This window comes from Somniosus microcephalus, chromosome 7, assembly GCF_052327205.1.
Source record: "Somniosus microcephalus isolate GS21.2 chromosome 7, FLI_Smic_1.0, whole genome shotgun sequence".
Taxonomy (NCBI): domain Eukaryota; kingdom Metazoa; phylum Chordata; class Chondrichthyes; order Squaliformes; family Somniosidae; genus Somniosus; species Somniosus microcephalus.
In genome coordinates, this window is record NC_140993.1 from 62,799,699 (window position 1) to 62,820,291 (window position 20,593).

Genomic DNA, 20,593 nt, shown 5'->3' on the forward strand with positions numbered 1-20,593 from the left:
ACGGACATGTTCCTTTGGACCGATGGTGGTGGCTGCGCAAGTTGAGCAAAACCATGAAGAACTCCACGGTCGAGTGGGAAAGACTGGGTAACAATACCCATCGGACTAGTACGGGGTCTCAGGGGGGGTTGAGTGTCTGTTGGGACAAATGGTGGGAACCAGATGAAGGGATCTACATCTGTATGTGGGGTTCAGAACGCGCCTGCCCCACAGGCGTCTCCATCTTTTTCCAAAGGCAGTGGCAGGATGCTGGGAAAGGAATGAGGTGGGACGTCAGCACACGGGCGTGCGGAGTCCCATACTCACAGATCCCAGTGAACACCACTGAGCTCATCACCCGCCCCCGCAAGCCCCTGCCCACGATTCCGGTAGCCAAAGCCCGCAAGGAAGAGTGCCCCACCACTACCAAGGGACCCGGGAACGGATTGGTATTAGTGCCCACAAGTCAGGTGCTGTACCAAGGGGTGCACTACGCGGTGGCCTCGGTGATTTTAAACCTCACCGAGGTGCGATTGCCAGAGTGGTGCCCCAAGGAAACGGAGCAATTGTACCAGGTCCTGTTAACAAACATGTTCAGACAGTTTTATGAATTCGACTTTGCTGATGTAGACAGAGCCGAATTGTACACCACACCACATGAGGTCTTGGACAGGGTAGGGAGACAAAGAAGGGGTACAGTAAATGATATTTTTACAGCTTTTAACACAGGGACTTCCGTCATCAACACTCTGGATGACGTGGAGCTGCAGACCCAGATCAATGGTTTGAAAACACAGTTACGAAAGATACTAACTGACGAGAATAAGGTAGTGGGTTCTGAGTTACATGAGGACCGGGCCATGACACTACACTTAAAAGAAATTATTGCTGAGCTGGAGACACACGCCAAAATGGTGAATGCTCTCATCAGAGAGGATCGGAATGCGTCCGATCAGGCTGCGCAGAACAAAGCTTGCGTGCTGTACGGGGTGTGGTTACTGGGCGAGGGCCGCAGTAATCTGGAGGATTTAAAACAAGGTTTATTCCCCTCCTGGATCAGTGACAAGCACCTCGCAGCCCTCCACCCTTTTGAGGATGCATTAAGTCCATGCCAGCTCAGACTAGCTTCAGAGGCCTACCCAGTCCCAGTGGACTGTGGGCGGTCTAATCACACCATTATGGGTATAGTGGTAAGAATGCCGGTGATGGGAAAGACAGCTAAACCCGCCCCGGTATACAGGGTGGAAAACATTGGAGTCATTCAGCGGGGTGCACACATTCGCTACACAGCGGTCCCACCGTACGTCATTCGATGGGAGCATGTAATGACAGGTACCGACCTCTCGAGGTGCCGGAGCCGGGGAGCACACATCATCCTGTGTCCCCAGCACTTGAATGCCTATTCGAAACCACAGTGCGGGTTCAGAACTGCTGGCGCAAAGCCTATAAATTGCACCATGGAGGCAATGGCACAAGGCCATGTGCCCCCGCAGGTGGCATATGTAGGAGGTGGGACATACTGTGTCACCACTGCAGCGCCCTATTACCAACATGGACAGCACGGCTGGTGTCCGGTGAGTGATAGCAGTTTCTGCTTCAAGCCCAAGGCAGAAGTTCAAGTGGCCCAAGAGCGAATTGTCCCCATTCCTGAACCTTCCACTGTTCACATCACTGTTAAAGAGAATTTCACCGATCTGCAATGATTCGTTGCACATTTTGGATATATCATTCCCCCTCTCCCTGAACACCTCACCAAGATATTGAAAGCCGTTGTCGTTTCACAGAAACATTTTTACACACTGGAGCAGAAGACTTTAGAGATAGGGGCAAGCATACTGGATATAGTAACCCCACCGTGGTGGGACCTGTTCACTAATATAGAAGTCCCTTCATGGATTAGGATAGCCTCTCACATCCTTGTAGTGTGTCAGGTTTTTATTGTGGTTTATTTACTGTTTGTACATTGTAAAAAGGTCAGACATTCGCAGAAGTATGAGAACAGAGGAGAATGGAGAGAGCATTATGTGCGGGTAGAAGAAGAGACACCCATTTAGATTTTTGCTGCTATGTATAAAGTTAAAGTTTCTCTCCCTCCTCTTTGTTTGGTGTTTGTTCATGTGTAATTTCGTGTGTACTTTATTATTCAAGTTTATTAAGCGAGTTGGTATTAATAAAGATAATATGTATGGACCAGGTGGTGTAGGGGTATTAGGCCCCCCTCCACGCCTGGAAATGAATGTGTCAGATTTTAAATCCAATGTATTGCCATCTATAGATGCTTAATATACACTGTAGGTTTTCTGAAATGGGAAATACATGTGTCGTGGGGTCATGGATAGGTAATCGCAGGGGATGGTTTAATTATGGAAAGTCAGAAAATTTTGCTCACCCAGAATTATGATAGAAGTAAGTTTTGGCTGCTCGAGGAATTCCGGCTCCGTGTTGAAGAGCTGGAGTCCGAGCTTCAAACACTGAGACACATCAGGGAGGGGGAGAGTTACCTGGACTCTGTGTATCACGAGGTATTCACACCAATTAGATTAATTAATTCAGATGTAGTCCGTGGCCAGGGTCAGGATGGTGTGACTAGAAGTGAGGCAGGTACGGGGATCCAGGAGGTAGTGTTGGAGGAGCCGCAGCCCTTGCACTTGTCCAACAGGTTCGAGGCTCTTACTCCCTGGGAGGATGAGCAACCTGGCCACAGCACCGTGGAGCGGGGGGCCATTCAAGTGGGGGGAGTTAAAAGAAATGTTGTAGTGGTAGGGGATAGTATCGTTAGGGGGATAGATAGAGTTCTTTGCAGCCGAGAGCGAGAGTCCCGAAGGCTGTGTTGCCTGCCCGGTGCCAGGGTTAAGGACATCTCCTCTGGACTGGAGAGAAACTTGGAGTGGGAGGGGGAGGATCCAGTTGTCATGGTCCATGTTGGTACCAACGACATAGATAGGACAAGGAAGGAGGTTCTGCTGAGGGAGTTTGAGCAGCTAGGGGCCAAATTAAAAAGCAGAACCACAAGGGTAAGCCACGAGCGAATTTGGCTAGGACAAATAATATTAGAGAGTTAAATGCGTGGCTCAAAGACTGGTGTGGGAGAAATGGGTTTTGCTTCCTGGGACACTGGCACCAGTACTGGGGCAGGAGGGAGCTGTTCCGTTGGGACGGGCTTCACTTGGCCAGTGCTGGGACTAGAGTCCTGGCGGATCATATAACTAGGGCTGTAGAGAGGGCTTTAAACTAACTAGTGGGGGGGAGGTTCCTAGAGAGCAAATATTAAAATGACAACAGAGAAGGTCATAGACTTAGGTAGCAGTGGGGAAATTAAAAACCAGAGCATGTCAGGAAGGGGCAGAAGGTATGGAGTAAAAGGTAAAGTAATAAAAAGGGCAAAAGCAGGAACTAAGTGTCACAAAACATCTTTGAAAGTTCTCTATCTGAATGCACGTAGCATTCGTAACAAAATAGATGAGTTAATGGCACAAATAACTACATATGGGTATGATCTTGTGGCCATTACAGAAACATGGCTGCAGGGTGACAATGCCTGGGAATTAAACATACCAGGTTATTTAACGATCAGGAAGGACAGGCAGGAAGGAAGGGGAGGTGGGGTGGCGATGTTAAGAAAGGAAGGAATCACTGTAATACAGAGAAATGATATTGGGTCAAAAGATCAGGATAATGAAACAGTTTGGGTGGAGGTAAGGAATAATAAGGGGAAAAAAACACTAGTGGGCGTAGTCTATAGGCCTCCGAACAGTGGCAAATCTGTTGGATGGAGTATCAATCAGGAAATAGTTGAGGCTTGTAATAAGGGAACATCTATAATTATGGGGGATTTTAACGATCATATTAATTGGACAAATCAAATTGGGCAGGGCTGCCTTGAGGATCAGTTCATTGAGTGTATTAGGGATGGGTTTCTTGAGCAGTATGTAACTGAACCGACCAGGGGGCAAGCAACCTTAGATCTGGTCCTGTGTAACGAGACAGGATTAATTAAAAATGTCCTAGTAAAGGATCCCCTTGGAATGAGTGACCATAACATGGTTGAATTCCATATTCAATTAGAGGGTGAGAAGGTTGGATCTCAAACAAGCGTGCTAAGCTTGAATAAAGGAGACTATGAAGGTATGAGAGCGGAATTGAGTAGAGTGGATTGGGAAAATAGATTAAAGGGTAAGACGATACATGATCAGTGGTGTACATTTAAGGAGTTATTTTACAACTTCCAAAAAAATATATTCCACTGAGAAGAAAAGGGTGTAAAAGAAAAGACAGTCATCCGTGGCTAAGTAAAGAAATTAAGAATAGTATTCGACTAAAAACAAGGGCATATAAGGTAGCCAAATCTAGTGGGAGGATAGAGGATTGGGAAAACTTTAAAAGACAGCAAAAAATAACAAAAAGATTGATTAAGAAAGGGAAGATAGATTATGAAAGTAAATTAGCAAAAAATATAAAAACAGATAGTAAGAGCTTTTATAGTTATATAAAAAGAAAAAGGGTGGCTAAAGTAAATGTTGGTCCCTTAGAGGATGAGACCAGGAAATTAATGGTGGGAAATACGGAGATGGCAAAAACACTGAATGAATATTTTATATCAGTCTTTACAGTAGAAGACACTAAGAATATCCCAACACTGGACAAACAGGGGGCTAAAGGGGGGGAGGAGCTAAACACGATCAAAATCACTAAGGAAGTGGCACTCGGTAAAATAATGGGACTCAAGGCGGATAAATCACCTGGACCTGATGGCTTACATCCTAGGGTCTTGAGGGAGGTGGCGGTAGGGATTGTGGATGCATTGGTAATAATTTTCCAAAAGGTCCCGGCACACTGGAAAACTGCTAATGTAACACCCTTATTTAAAAAAGGCAGTAGACAGAAGGCTGGAAACTATAGACCGGTTAGCCTAACATCTGTGGTAGGTAAAATTTTGGAGTCCATTATTAAGGAGACAGTAACAGGACATTTGGATAATCATAATTTAATAGGACAAAGTCAGCATGGTTTTATGAAGGGGAAGTCATGTTTGACAAATTTGCTGGAGTTCTTTAAGGAAGTAACATATAGGGTGGATAAAGGGGAACCAGTGGACGTAGTGTATTTAGACTTCCAAACAGCATTTGACAAGGTGCCACACAAAAGATTATTGCTTAAGATAAAAAATCACGGGATTGGGGGTAATATTCTGGCATGGATAAAGGATTGGCTATCTAACAGAAGGCAGAGAGTTGGGATAAATGGTTCATTCTCAGACTGGCAATCAGTAACTAGTGGTGTTCCGCAGGGGTCAGTGCTGGGTCCCCAACTCTTTACAATCTATATTAACGATTTGGAGGAGGGGACCGAGTGTAACATATCAAAGTCTGCAGATGATACTAAGATGGGAGGGAAAGTAGTGAGTGAGGAGGACATAAAAAACATGCAAGGGGACATAGACAGGCTAAGTAGGTGGGCAGAGATTTGGCAGATGGAATACAATACTGGAAAGTGTGAGGTTATGCACTTTGGCAGGAAAAATCATAGAGCAAGCTATTATCTTAATGGCAAGAAACTGAAAAGTACTGAAGTACAAAGGGATCTGGGGGTCCTGGTGCACGAAACTCAAAAGGTTAGTATGCAGGTGCAGCAAGTGATTAAGAAGGCCAATGGAATGTTGGCTTTCATTGCTAGGGGGATAGAATATAAAAATAGGGAGGTATTGCTTCAGTTGTACAAGGTATTGGTGAGACTGCACCTGGAATACTGCGTACAGTTTTGGTGTCCATACTTAAGAAAGGACATACTTGCTCTCAAGTCAGTACAAAGAAGGTTCACTCGGTTAATCCCGGGGATGAGGGGATGGACATATGAGGAGAGGTTGAGTAGATTGGGACTATACTCATTGGAGTTCAGAAGAATGAGAGGCGATCTTATTGAAACATATAAGATTGTGAAGGGGTTGGATCGGGTGGATGCGGGGAGGATGTTCCCGATGATGGGTGAAACTAGAACTAGGGGGCATAGTCTTAGAATAAGGGGCTGCTCTTTCAAAACTGAGATGAAGAGGAACTACTTCACTCAGAGGGTGGTAGGTCCATGGAATATGCTGCCCCAAAAAGCTGTAGAAGCTACATCATTACATAAATTTAAAACAGAAATAGACAGTTTCCTAGAAGTAAAGGGAATTAAGGGTTACGGGGAGCGGGCAGGAATTTGGACATGAGTCTAGGTTTGGATCGGTCATGGCTCTGTGGGTAACGGAGCGGGCCCAGGGGCCGTGTAGCCTGATCCTGCTCCTATTTCGTGTGTCTAATCCTGTTAGATTCAGGAGATGGTTCTGTGATAGTGGATTGGCGGTTAGGATCAGATCAGCCATGATCTTATTGAATGGCGGAGCAGGCTCAAGGGGCCGATTGGCCTACTCCTGCTCCTATTTCTTATGTTCTTACTTCAAGCAAGTTATAGTATCATCAGGGGGGACTGTAGAATTTGCAAAATTAATATTGTATTATAAGGGTCCTCTGGCAGAAGAGGCCGTGATTTTAAAAGACTGTTTTAAAAGAAGCCCAGAAAAGGGACACACAAAATGGCCACCAGACCCTGTGACTGACTTATTGGGACACTTTAAAATGGTTCCTGCAGTCCCCCGACATTCTTTGTGGATTCAACCCACAGTAAGTTCTGGAAGCCGTTTCTGAGAGAACAAAACCAGACACATACACATACATATAGATTGGATGCAGATGCAGTCAGATCGGCCTGTAGATAAAGGCCATCTAAATGTTTACCCAGACAAAGGGAACAGTTTCATATTCATGAGGAAAGCATCAAGGACCCATTTAAGACATCAAGAAGACATTAAAACATTACCAGGTCATTCCAGACCAGAGATGGCCATCACCGGCCATCCCAAAAGCAGTTTAAATATAATAACTACCCCGCTGTGCTATAAGCCCGCCAAAAGTTAAACAAAGACTAACCTTGATTTGGCGGGAGATAGAGGCTACTTCTGAGAAGTATAATTGGAGACACCCGGGGGTAGCGATATGTGTGGTAACCATCGTAGCGACATTAGCCATCGTTAGCCATTGTGGCGATCGAGGAAGAAGAAGACGGTTCAAGTCAACATCCCGCCCCGGGGTAATCATCGGGAGATCGTCGACAAACCCCGGGCCGTTTGATGAGATGAAACTACAGAAGAAACCTATATGAAAGCCGGCTAGAGGCTTCCAACCGTGGTCAAGCAGATGGTCTCTGTCCCGTCGACATCCAGACCCGCTGAGATCCAGCCTGTCCGTGACCTTCACCTCGAGAAAGAGAAGGCGTGTCACAGCTCGCAGCCCGCAGCACTGACCACGAGGAGACAGGATGCCTGAAAGGATCAAAACGCAGACCTGTTTCAAAACCTTGCAATTTCTAGTTGGATTGGTGAGCATGTTTCTGGCCCTTCATAATCGGATCTAGATAGGTTAAAGGGGGTGGTCATTTTGGGTATAATTAACATGAGCTGTTGTCCCTCGATGTTCCGTGTGTTTCCCCATTTCATGATGACTTTTGCAAAGTATAATATGCCTGTATCTATTTTAGCTAGTACTGTATTGTTGTGATTTGTTTTTCCCTCCCATGTATACTCTCATTTGCTTGCATTTGATTTGTTTTTCCATATGCAATAAAATTCCATTTCGATTCATTAAACTTGGTCTATAAGAGTCTTCTCTGCATTGTAGTTCCTGCACCTAAGTCCAGTGTCTAGAACCTAAGGGGCGAGTGGGTCGAACCACTCAAGGTTTTACTGTGCAAAAGAGAGAGAGAGAGGCCTCTGGCGAGAGAGACCTCTGCGATCTCGGAGAGAAAACCCCTTACAAAATCCAGCCATGATTGCAGCAGTCTGAGTTTCCATTCCATCACTGAGTGTTGGGTCGCTTCCGCCTGTGCTGTAATGGAAGCTGCAATATCACCCATCACACGCAGCATCATGGTTGAATCCACAAGTTCTCTAATTGAGTTGCCCATCATTTCCGCACAAAGCCCTGTACAATGTTGGAGCCTAACTTCCCCATGCTGCTTGACACTGGCAAGAGGCTCTCTGGCAGGCTTGCCATTGCATCTAGCATTTCTGTGTGCATGCCCAGCACCCTTCTTCTGAAGGCCGCCCCATCAAGGTCATCATCTGAGTCATGTGCAGCAGAACTTGTGCGCAATCTCGCCCTCTGGGGAGCTGGCACCCGAGCTACCTTTTCCCCCTGGCCTGGCTGCAGCCCACTCACGCCTGGTGACTCACCACATGCAGATCCTACCTCTATACTACGCTGCGCAGTGCCATTTTCTGAGCTGGTGCCTGCGAGTGTCAAATGCAGTGATGGTGTATCTTCTTTTCCTTCACTCTCCTCCTCCATCAGTTCGGGGACTGGCTGTGCTGGTGGGATTTCTTGGATATCTGAAAGGAGAAAGGCACAATAATCGGGTTGTGGTGAGGGGAGGTGGAGAAAGCAAGATACCCATGCATACACCATCAGCAGTTTGTAAGTGAGAAGAGATTGTGGGATGAAGGGGAAATGGGATGTGAGAAGAAGAATTAGGTATGAGAATATTTTCATCATCAATAATACTTCCAACTTCACCACTCACCACGGACTCTGTGACAGCCCCTCCAATAAAGTCCAGAACTGCATCCTCCAGCTCTGTTGGGTTCTGCAGATGGGCTTCCCCTCCACCCGTCTGCTGCTGCTCCCAGCGGTTATGAGCCACCTTTGCCTGAAAGAGAAAGGGAAGTGTGTCAGTGAGTGTGGTGCAATGTGTTTGGGTGATGTGCCTGCCATGGTTGAATAGCTGGAAGTGTGTGCAAGGTGTGAGTTGTGGGTCTTGCAGCAGTGGTAAGTGTGTGAAGGTGAAGTGAAGCTATGATTGTGAGGTGTGAGCGGTGATTGGTAAAGAATGTCAGTAGGTGAGTGATGGGGGTGTGGTGCATTGAGCAGTGTGTGAGGCTAGCGGTGCAGATGGTGGCATATGGCATTTGATGATGCATTCTCTCACCTTGACCTCATGTGAGGTCATGAAGCCTTTTGCGGCACTGGATCCAGGTCCTGGGACACTCGTCGCACTGACGGCTTCAGCGATCTCCTCCCACAGCCTGCTGCTGCTCTGCCTTGAAGGCCTCTTGCCCCGCTACGGGTAGAGAATCTGATGGTGTCTTTGAATCCCCAGGACCAAGGCCTCCAGTGCCGCATCAGAAAATCTCCTCGCCCTCTCTCTTGGCAGTTAGGCCATGGCTTTCTCCACAATGACAGTGAGGTGCTTCTGCAACAAAGCACATCCCCTTTAAGTAGTGCAGAGAGCGTAAGCCAAACTTTATTGGCCAGTAGATTGGCCCCCCTTTTCAGCGCTAAGCCAATCAGCATTGCAATCATTATAATGAACAGGCAGCACAAATTTTGCATGCTGCCTGCACCACTTTGAATGGCAGGCACATAGAGCTTTGTGCTGCCCATGCCCATTTTTGGGCCTTATCCAATTTCTAGGCCTTCATCATGCAAAGGGTGGAACTCTCTCCCACAAAAAGCAGTAGATGCTAGCTCAATTAATAATTTTAAATCTGAGATTGATAGACTTTTGCTAGACAAGAGTATAAAAGGATATGAAGCCAAGTCGGGTGGATGGAGATATGATACAGATCATGAGCCATGATTTTATTGAATGGCGGAGCAGGCTCGAGAGTCTGAATGGCCTACTCCTGTTCCTCTGTTCCAATGTGAATGATGCCCGATGAATGGATGGCTAAGCCAGTTGAGTGCCACATACACTCAAGGCTGCGGCCCTTGGACACAGAGGAGTGAAGCCGGGTGCTGTACCAGGGAGTATGACTGGGATGGGACAGAGTTAAAGTTTAGCGGGGACAATGGCATCAAAAGAAACAGGCTTATTGAGCCTAATGACTCCTACAAATTCTTGTCTTCTTTCTGTACACATATAGTAAACTCCCAGCCATTGCTATTGCTGTAACTTGTGCTGCAATTTGTTTTTTGGACTGTATCCATTGGTCTGTGCTGTAACATATTGCCATTGACATTATTTTAATCATTATTTGCTCTAACCTGTTAAGTTGATCCCACCAGGGGCTTAGTGCAAACAAGAGGTTGCTTCTTGGGTATAAATCATGGCTGGAAATGACCATTAGGGGTTGTGAACTCTTGTGGAGTTTGCTTGGCCAATTAGTTATCTGTTGTATCATTCTATCGTAGCCAGCACAGGACTGCTGTACCCTAAAGGATTAATAAATAACTCAACACTGTTGTTTCTTTCCCTTCAATCAAAGGAAAAAGCTGTGAATCACATGACCACTGCTGTTAATTCTGTGGTGAAGACGAAACAGGCGTTGCCAAACAGCAACACAGAGCAAGAGATAACAACGGGCGGTTAGATTAAAACCGGGGATTCAGTGGTAGCACACTCCCCTCTGGGTCAGATATCATGGATTCAAGTGTCATCCCTGACTTGATTGCATAATCTAGCCTGACGTTTCAGTACTGCATTGTCAACTTGTCAACAAATGGTACAACTTTTGGATGAGAGGTTAATCATAGAATAATACAACACAGAAGAAGGCCATTCAGCTTATCGTGCCTGTGCCGGCTCTTTGAAAGAGCTGTTCAAAAGGTGTGATGGTTTCCACACAAAATAGGTTTGAATGGAGGTCCTTCGATCTGACCCTTTCAGCACACTTCCTCCATGTTTCCAGTATAGCTTTAGGAGGAAAAATTCAGTTGCTTAGTGATGCGCCATCAATAACTCCAGAAGACTAAGGCCTAGAAATTCAGTATAGCCACTTTTGGGGCGGTAAAGTCGGGCGGCCGCTAAAGTTTGCGCCCGGCGCAAAGTCGCGCCCCCTTCGCCAATATTCAGTCGCATCGCCCCAAGAGGTTGTTGCTGCGCCAAAACAGGCGATGCACGACTATCTTTAGGCGCTAAGCCGGCGGTGCTGAGCGATAGCCCCGAGGCCGGGCGCAGCGCAGGTGCGGCGAGTTCTTGATTGACGGCAGACACTCTGGCGCTGGTCATCTCTTAAAGGGGGAGGGTGGATTTGTTTGCCTGCCACGCCCTGCACACTGCAGCCCTCAACCTAGGCCTGACCACTTCAGCTTCACCTGTACAACGCCCAGGACTATGGAGAAGGCCAGGGAGAGAGCGCAGCGCTTCAGCGACGGTGACCTGAGGGTGCTGGTTGGCGGAGTGGAGCGCAGGCGCCATGTTTTGTTCCCAGAAGGTGGCAAGAGGCCACTGCCCAGCGCCTACCGGAAAGCCTGGAGGGAGGTGTCCAACAGGGTGTCTTCCAACAGCGTGGTTGCCAGGACTCCTGTGCAATGCCGGAAGAAGTTCAACGACCTCACTCGGGTTGTCAGGGTGAGTACCCTTTCCAGTGTCCTCCTCATCCTTGCATGTGCACCTCACATTATGGGCAAAGGGACCTGAAAGCCCTAATGGCCAGCCCTCATCCAGCAGCTATGGGACTGGCATGAAAATCAATTGCACATTCAGCACTTTACACACTGTCCAAGCTATTCGACCATGGGAGGCATTGCAGACAAGATCAGGGCTACACACTGTACTAGCTATTCGACCATGGGAGGCAGTGCAGACAAGATCAGGGCTACACACTGTCCAAGCTATTCGACCATGGGAGGCAGTGCAGACAAGATCAGGGCTACACACTGTATTTAGAGGCCATCCTTTCTCTTGCAGGCCAAGGTTGCGCACAACCGGCGCAACCGAACTGAGACCGGGGGAGGCCGTCCTGACCTCAAAGAGCTCTCCGACCTTGACCAGCGTGTGGAGCGCATTATGGGAGGCCGGCTGATTGGCCCCGTCGCCAGTGGAGATGCCGACCCTGTTCTGGGCACCAATGGTAAGGGCATCACCTTTTGGACCTCTCTCGTTCCACTTGCGCATCAGATCAGCGTCCTTTGCCACTGTCCGACCAATGCAGTGAATGGCACCACTCATGCCTCCCTCGCTGCCGCCCTGTCCTCACTCTAAAGCTACTCTTGTGCCTTCCTGCTTTCAGATGGTGAATCGCCAGGTGAGGAGGCGGGCCCTCAAGCTGCCACTGTCAGCCCTTCGGAAGACGAGGAGGAGGAAGAGGAAGCCGGCCCATCAGTGCCACCCTCAGCCGCGCCAGCCCATGGCGATGTAGGGGACACGTCTTCCCTGGAGGGGAGCCGGGAGGAAGGGTCGGAGGAGAGTGAAGCTCCGGGGCCCAGCGGCCTGCAGCAACGCGGGAGGGGTGGAGAAGCTCGGCGGACTTCTCCCCAGAGGGTGAGTGCGGCCTCCAGTCCTGCGACGGTCAGCGCAGAGGAGGTGCGCCTCCTAGAGGAAATGGCCGTCCAGGCTGAGCGCAGGCACACTGAGCTCATGGCTGCAGTGGCAAGGATGCCTGACTCCATAGAGTCACTGGCAAGGAGTGTGCAGGAATTCGGGGCAGCACAGGCCAGGAGTCTGCAACAATTCAGGGCAGCACAGGCCAGGAGTCTGCAGGACTTCGCGGCAGCACAGTCGGCTTCTAGCCAAGTGCTCAGTCGTGCCGTCCATTCACTGGCTGGTGTCATGCGGACACAGACCAGGGCCACACGGGCACTAACTGCTGCCAACCTCGCTGGATCAGCCAGGCATCGCCAGGGCACTCGCCGCACAGCAGCAGACCAGCAGTCTGTCCTTCAGCTGTTTGCTGCGCATGCTGCTGTGCTGGCCCGTGCGAGTGTCAATGTGTCAGGCGACCAGCGAGCACCTGCAATCTGCCAGGTTGCCACCATTCCTGCAGCCGACACTGCCACTCCGCCATTGCAGCTGCCACGAGCTGCTGGACAGACTGCTGCCGCCCAGCCAGAGTTGGAGCAGTCAGCAGCCGGACACTCCAAGGCCAGAGCTGGTGCAGGCCGACCCCCAAGGGCATCTGCCGTCTCGCCATCTGCCCCTCAGCAGCCTTCCCCCAGCCTTGCTGCAGCCACTGGGCTCCCATTGAGGAGGAGCAGCAGGGCGGGCAGGGGCCAGGCAAGGATGCGCAAGGCATCGCCCTCGCAGGGCAAAAAGTAGAGGTATGCACAAATGCCTGGTGCTTGTTGTAAGGCCGACACTGGTGCAGTTGTTTTTGTGTAAGGCCGAGACTGGTGTCTTTCTTTCTTTTTGTAAGGCCGAGACTGGTGTCTTTCTTTCTTTTTGTAAGGCCGAGACTGGTAGATTTGTGTTTTTGGAGGGGGCTTCTCCACATGAGCATGTAATGTGGGAAGGGCAGAGGTTTTCAATAAATTATTGTTCTTAAATTGCAGTGTGCATGGTTTTTTGGTTAAGTCCTGGTTGCCCTGCTCGGCTGAGGGCTTGTGGAGTGGCTACATTCATCTGCTGACATTGGCACAAGCCAGTCCCTGAGAGGGGGCCTAGAACCGACGTTCAATAAGCCGGCGACGGGCGGCCCTTGCACTTTCTGCCTCCCTCCTGTGCTGGTCCTCCTCCTCCTCCTCCTCCTCAGGTGGTCCTCCAATCTGTGGTGGCAGTGGCTGAGTCCTGCGGATAGCCAGGTTGTGCAGCATGCAGCAAACGACCACGAAATGGGAGACTCGCTCCGGCGAATACTGTAGGGCTCCACCGGAACGATCCAGACAGCGGATCCGTTGCTTCAGGACGCCGATTGTTTGTTCGATGATGTTCCTGGTCGCTTGATGGCTCTCGTTGTACCCCTCTTCAGCAGGGGTGCTGGGCGCACGGAGCGGGGTCATCAGCCAGGTACACAAAGGATAGCCTTTGTCCCCGATAAGCCATCCTCGTGGGTGAGGCTGGGCCTGGAACATGTCTGCCACAGAATTCTGTCGCAGGATGAAGGCGTCGTGGCTGCTGCCTGGAAAGCGGGCATTGACAGCTAGGATGAGCTGCCTGTGGTCACACACCAGCTGGACGTTCAGCGAATGGTAGCCCTTCCGGTTGCGGTAATCCTCGGCATTCTCCAGAAGTGCCCGCAAAGCCACATGCGTGCAGTCAATGGCACCCTGCACCATGGGGAAGCCCGCGAATGTTGCAAAGCCCATTGCACGCTGTTGCTGCTTGGCAAGGGCCATGGAGAAGGAGATGAACTGACGTCTCCTTTTGAAAAGGGCATTGGTGACCTGGCTGATGCAGCAATGCACGGCGAACTGGGAGATGTTGGCAATGTCCCCAGTAGCGGATTGGAAGGAGCTGGTGGCATAGAAGTTGAGAGCCACCGTCACCTTCACTGCCACCGACAGAGACGTCCTGCTCCTCAGCTGTGGCTGCAGATCACCGCCAAGCAGCTGGCAGATCTCTGTGACCACGTCCCTTCTGAATCGCAGCCTCCGAACACACTGCTCCTCAGACATGTTGAGATAGGAGAACTGCTGGCGGTATACCCTGGGTGGGTAAGGCCTCCTTTGCCGACGCCTGTTGCCCCCTCTCCATCTAGCCAGGGCTGCCACTCTCTCACAGCGTCTGTGAGCCCTTTGGATGTAATTGAGAAAGCCAGCGTTGACACCCATTGCAGCCCCCATAATATGCTGGCAAACAATGAGATGTCAATGAAGGCAAAGACTAGTGGAAAGTTGTGGCCTGAAGCCAGAAGTACCTGTCCGAGTGTTGGGCCAAAGCAGAAAGCTATCTACCTTGGTCTCTCTCCAAAGATCCGTTTCGCAAGAGGGAGTGCTGCGAAATGGCAGCCTTTTATATTGCAGGAGCAGTGCCCTTTAATTTGCGCCCCCCGCGCCCCGCATCGGCTGAGCACCGTTCCACTCTTACAGTCGCTAGGGGCGCCAGGCGCACAATGGGGCGTTGCCACTGAAGTTCCGGTTGGGGGCGCACAAAGGGCGTTGCACGAGGAAATGACGTCATGATCTGCGTGCGCAGCTGAGCGCGCGCAAAGACTTTGCGCCGCCGCTAAATCTCTAGTGAAGTTGGGGCGAGGCGCAGTTCGCGCTGCGCCCGGGCGCTACCCGCCTAGCGCCCGACATCTACTCCTCCTAAGGCGCTAACGGCTGGCGCAACCAACTGAATTTCTAGGCCTAAGAGTTAAACTTATAACAAGTAGGCTTTTATTAACAAAAGAATACGAGCATGCCTCTGCTGGTAGACCGATCCTTAAAGCCAGGGGGACTGGAGGTCAATCACCTTTATACCTGGGCTTAGTGGTGGAGCCAGGGGCGGAGCCAGCTGAGGCATGCCCAGACATGTTCTGTACAGGCAGATTAGTGGTTTACCACATTCACCCCTTGTTTAAAATGAGTCCGGCGGGTTGAAGTGTCTCAGAAGTTCGTACAGGCAAGTCTCTCCGGGGGTCTTGTCTGTCGTAGTGATCGTCGTGGTGCCGGCTGCGGCGGTTCTTTTCCCGCGGCCGTTTCCCGCATGGGCCGGAGCACCGGCGTGTCATCTTCGTGGGTGCGGGGTCGGTGGGTGTATAAGGGTGGGTCACAGGGCCCTGGCGTGCCGTCTACTTGGGTTAGATGTGGATTCCCTTCTAGGGGTGTGTCGTGGGTAATGGTAGTGGGTAATGGTAATGGGTAGTGGGTAATGGTGTTTTCGGTGGCACCTGAGGGTGCGAGGTCTCGTATGGAGACCGTGTCCTCCCGCCCGTCAGGATACGCCACGTATGCATATTGTGGGTTGGCGTGGAGGAGGTGGACCCTTTCGACCAGGGGGTCTGTTTAATGGCTCCTCACGTGCTTCCTGAGCAAGACGGGCCCTGGAGACGTCAGCCATGGCGGTAGCGATGTCCCCGAGGTGGATTTCCTAGGGAAGACGAACATTTTCTCGTGAGGGGTGGCGTTCGTGGCGGTACAGAGTAGTGACCATATGGAGTGAAGCGCATCGGGGAGGACTTCTTGCCAGCGGGAGGTTGGGAGGCCTCTGGACTTTAAGGCTAGCATGGCGGTTTTCCACACTGTCACGTTCTCCCTTTCTACTTGTCCCTTACCCCGGGGGTTGTAACTGGTGGTCCTGCTCGTGGCTATCCCTTTTTCGAGCAGGTACTGGCGCAGCTCGTCGCTCATGAACGACGAGCCCCTGTCACTATGGATGTAGCTGGGAAAACCGAATATGGCGAAGAGGTCATTGAGACATTTGATGACTGTGGCGCTGGTCATGTCTGGGCAGGGGATAGCGAACGGGAAACGGGAGTACTCGTCAATGATGTTGAGGAAGTACGTGTTGTGGTCAGAGGAGGGGAGGGGCCCTTTAAAATCTACGCTTAGGCGCTCGAAGGGGCAGGTGGCTTTTATCAGGTGCGCCCTGTCTGGCCTATAAAAGTGCGGTTTGCATTCGGCACAGACTTGGCAGTTCCTGGTCATGGTCCTGACCTCCTCGATGGAGTAAGGCAGGTTGCGGGCCTTAATGAAGTGGAAAAACCTGGTGACCCCCGGGTGGCAGAGATCGTTGTGGAGGGCCCGTAGCCTATCGACCTGTGCGTTGGCACATGTTCCACGGGATAGGGCGTCCGGGGGCTCATTAAGTTTCCCGGGCCGGTATAAGATATCATAATTGTAGGTGGATAATTCGATCCTCCACCACAATATCTTGTCGTTTTTGATTTTGCCCCTCTGCTTGTTATTGAACATAAATGCTACTGATCGTTGGTCAGTGAGCAGGGTGAAGCGTTTACCGGCCAGGTAATGCCTCCAATGCCATACAGCCTCCACTATAGCCTGGGCCTCCTTTTCGACTGAGGAGTGTCTAATTTCAGGGCCCTGGAGGGTTCGTGAAAAGAAGGCCACGGGTCTCCCCGCCTGGTTAAGGGTTGCGGCCAGGGCGAAGTCAGACGCATCGCTCTCCACTTGGAAAGGGATGGGCTCGTCCACGGCGTGCATTGTAGCCTTTGCAATGTCCTCTTTTATGCGGGTGAAGGCTGCACGGGCCTCTGCCGCCAGGGGGAAGGAGGTTGACTTGATAAGGGGCCGGGCTTTGTCCGCGTAATTGGGCACCCATTGGGCGTAATAAGAGAAAAACCCCAGACATCTCTTCAGGGCTTTGAGGCAGTGAGGCAGGGGTAGTTCCAGAAGGGGGCGCATTCGGTCGGGGTCGGGGCCGATGACTCCGTTTTCCACTACACAGCCAAGGATAGCGAGGCGGGTGGTGCGAAACATACACTTTTCTTTGTTGTATGTCAAATTTAAGCGCTGGGCTGTTCGGAGGAATTTTTCTAGATTGGCGTCATGGCCCTGCTGGTCATGGCCGCAGATGGTGACATTGTCCAGGTAGGGAAAAGTGGCCTGCAGCGCGTTCTGGTCAACCATCCGGTCCATCTCCCTTTGGAAGACTGAGACCCCGTTGGTGACGCCGAAGGGGACTCTGAGGAAGTGGTAGAGGCGGCCGTTTGCCTCGAAGGCAGTATACTGGCGGTCTTCAGGCCTGATAGGGAGTTGGTGGTATGCCGACTTCAGGTCAATGGTAGAGAATACCCGGTACTGTGCAATCTGATTGACCATATCAGATATGCGGGGAAGGGGGTATGCGTCTAATTGGGTATACCTATTGATTGTTTGACTGTAGTCAATGACCAGGCGCTGTTTCTTGCCGGTCTTCACGACCACTACTTGGGCTCGCCATGGGCTGGTGCTGCCCTCGATAATCCCCTCCCGCAGGAGTCTCTCTACTTCTATTTTAATGAAGCTTCTATCCCCGGCACTGTACCGCCTGCTTTTTGTTGCGATGGGCTTGCAGTCGTGGGCGAGATTAGCAAACAACGGGGGGGGGCTGACTTTCAGGGTGGATAGGCTGCATATTGTGCGCGGCGGTTGTTTTAAATTTTGCCGGCTGCAGACTGTAAGTGGGGGCAGGGGCCCACCGTACGCCATCGTGACACTCTCTAGGTGGCACTGGAAATCCAGTCCCAGTAGCGCAGCAGCACAGAGCTGTGGCAGGACAAGGAGTTTAAAGTCTTTGTACTCTGTGCCCATTACTGTCAGAGTCGCTACACAGTAGCCGCCGACATCCGCCGTATGGGACTTGGAGGCCATAGAGACCCGGTGGCGCGTGGGCATGACTGATAGGGAGTAGCGTCGCACCGTGTCGGGGTGGATAAAGCTCTCCATGCTCCTGCAGTCAAATAGGCAGTTTGTTGCGTGACCGTTTACCTTGATGTCCATCGTGGACCTGGCCAGTTGGTGAGGCCTGGATTGGTCCAGGATGATAGAGGCCATCGTTGAGGTCGGTGGGTCGCTGTTGTACTCGCGCGAGGCAGTGGGGGAGTCAGGGGCCTGGTCCCAAAGTGACGTCCAAGATGGCGGCCCGCACCGCTCACACGTGGCTGGTGATGTCCAAGATGGCGGCCCGCACGGCTCACACACGGCTGGTGGTGTCCAAGATGGCTACCTGCACGGCTCACACGCGGCGCTGCTGGAGTTGGTCGGTTTCGCCCTGCACACTTTGGCATAGTGCCCCTTCTTTCCGCATTTGGAGCAGATCGCGTCCTTTGCCGGGCAGTGTTGTCTGGGGTGCTTGGCCTGGCCACAGAAATAGCACTTTGAGCCTCTGGACATCGCAGCTGTAGTTGGGCTGCAGGTGGGCCGTGGCGGTGGTGGCGTGGCGCAGGCCTGTGACCTTACCGTGTCCCAAGATGGCGGCCCCCGCGACATCCACGGGGCTGGGAGGGCCGTATGGTCGGGGGGGTAGACATCCATGTTTCGGAGGGCCACGTCCAGCGAGTTAGCAAGGGCCACTGCCTTCTGCAGGTTGAGCCCACTTTGCTCTAGCAGTCTCTGTCGAGCGTAGCTGGACCTGATGCCGGCGACGTAGGTGTCTCTGATTAGGTCATCAGTATTTTCCGCGGCCGTCACCGATTTGCACTTGCACTCCCGGCCGAGGACTCTCAGTGCCCGTAGGTATTCGTCACCCGATTCCCCGGGTCGCTGTTTGCGGGTAGCCAGGAGGTGTCTAGCGTAGACCTCGTTGACTGGCTTAGTATATTGTTCTTTTAGTATCGTGATAGCGGCCGTGTAGGATACAGCGTCTTGGATAATCGAATATACTTGGTGGCTCACCCGTGAGTTCAGTACTAGCAGTTTGTCGGCTTCGGTCCTGACGGTAGTGCTGGAGGCCTGCAGGAATGCTTCGAAGCAGCTCAGCCAGTGCTCGAAGTTATTTGATGCATCCACCGTTTGAGGGTCCAGTTCCAAGCGTTCCGGTTTCAGGATTTGCTCCATTTCAAAACCTTTTGTTAATAAAATTGATGCGCCATCAATAACTCCAGAAGACTAAGAGTTAAACTTATAACAAGTAGGCTTTTATTAACAAAAGAATACGAGCATGCCTCTGCTGGTAGACCGATCCTTAAAGCCAGGGGGACTGGAGGTCAATCATCTTTATACCTGGGCTTAGGGGTGGAGCCAGGGGCGGAGCCAGCTGAGGCATGCCCAGACATGTTCTGTACAGGCAGATTAGTGGTTTACCACACTTAGCGCCTCCCATTAGCGCCTCCTGGGGAGCGCTAACTAGGGGGGGGTGATATTAGCACCGCTCGCGAAATTGACCAGGCATTTTGCAGCGGCGCTAAACACTACCGTCACGATCTCCTGCACCCGCAGATTGTGACGTCTGTCGAGCGTGCAACACCCCGGTAGAGCCCCGGACCAGATATTGAGTGGCGCCCCCTGCCTTTCAGCCTGCCACTAGCAACGACAGGTAAAGGGGAATGTTTTGCAGTTAGGAAGGGGCTGGGGAAGCGTTATTTAAAGGCAGCCGCTTCCTGCCTTTTCTTGTCGGCGAAATTTTTGCACCACGTATTCTGAGAGGGAGAGAGACTTCTGGGGAGAGTCAACGCTGTGTGAAGGAGTTTTGGGTGCTGAGATGCACTTGGCAGGTTCATTTTGATTTGACCTTCATTCCATCGATTTAGAAGAGACTATGGGGCCTGCACTAATCAGGGCATCGTCCAGCACCTGCAGAGACGCAGAGAGAGAGTGGCAAACATGGCCAGAGGGAGGAGGGCCAACAGGCCTCTGCACAGGAGACCTTATCCTCCGAGGGTATTCAGGGAGCAGTTCTCATATCTTCATTTGTCTGAGGAGCAGTGTTTGCGCAGGCTGAGCTTCAGCAAGGAGGTGGTCACTGAGCTCTGCCACCTGCTGCAGACAGAGCTGCAGCCTCAACTCAGGACATCTCTGTCGGTGGCAGTGAAGGTGACAGTAGCTCTGAATTTTTATGCCAGTGGCTCCTTTCAAGCCTCTACTGGGGACATCGCCAATATCTTCCAGTTCGCTGTCCATTGTTGTATCCAGGAGGTGACAAATGCTCTGCAGAAAAGGAGACGCCAGTAAATCTCTTTCCCCATGACCCGGGCCAAACAGCATGAACGCGCATGTGGCTTTGCTAGGATAGCGGGCTTCCCCATGGTGCAGGGCGCCATTGACTGCACACATGTGGCATGAAAATGCAGAGGTATTCTGAAACCGCAAGGGCTACCACTCCTTAACTGTGCAGTTGGTCTGTGACCACAGACAGCTCATACTCACCGTCAGTGCCTGCTATCCTGGCAGCAGCCACGATGCTTTCATCCTGCGCCAGACTGGTGTGCCAGACCTTTTCCAGGCACCACATCACTCAAGTGGATGGCTCCTCGCGACAAGGGTTATCCACTCTGCACCTGGCTGAT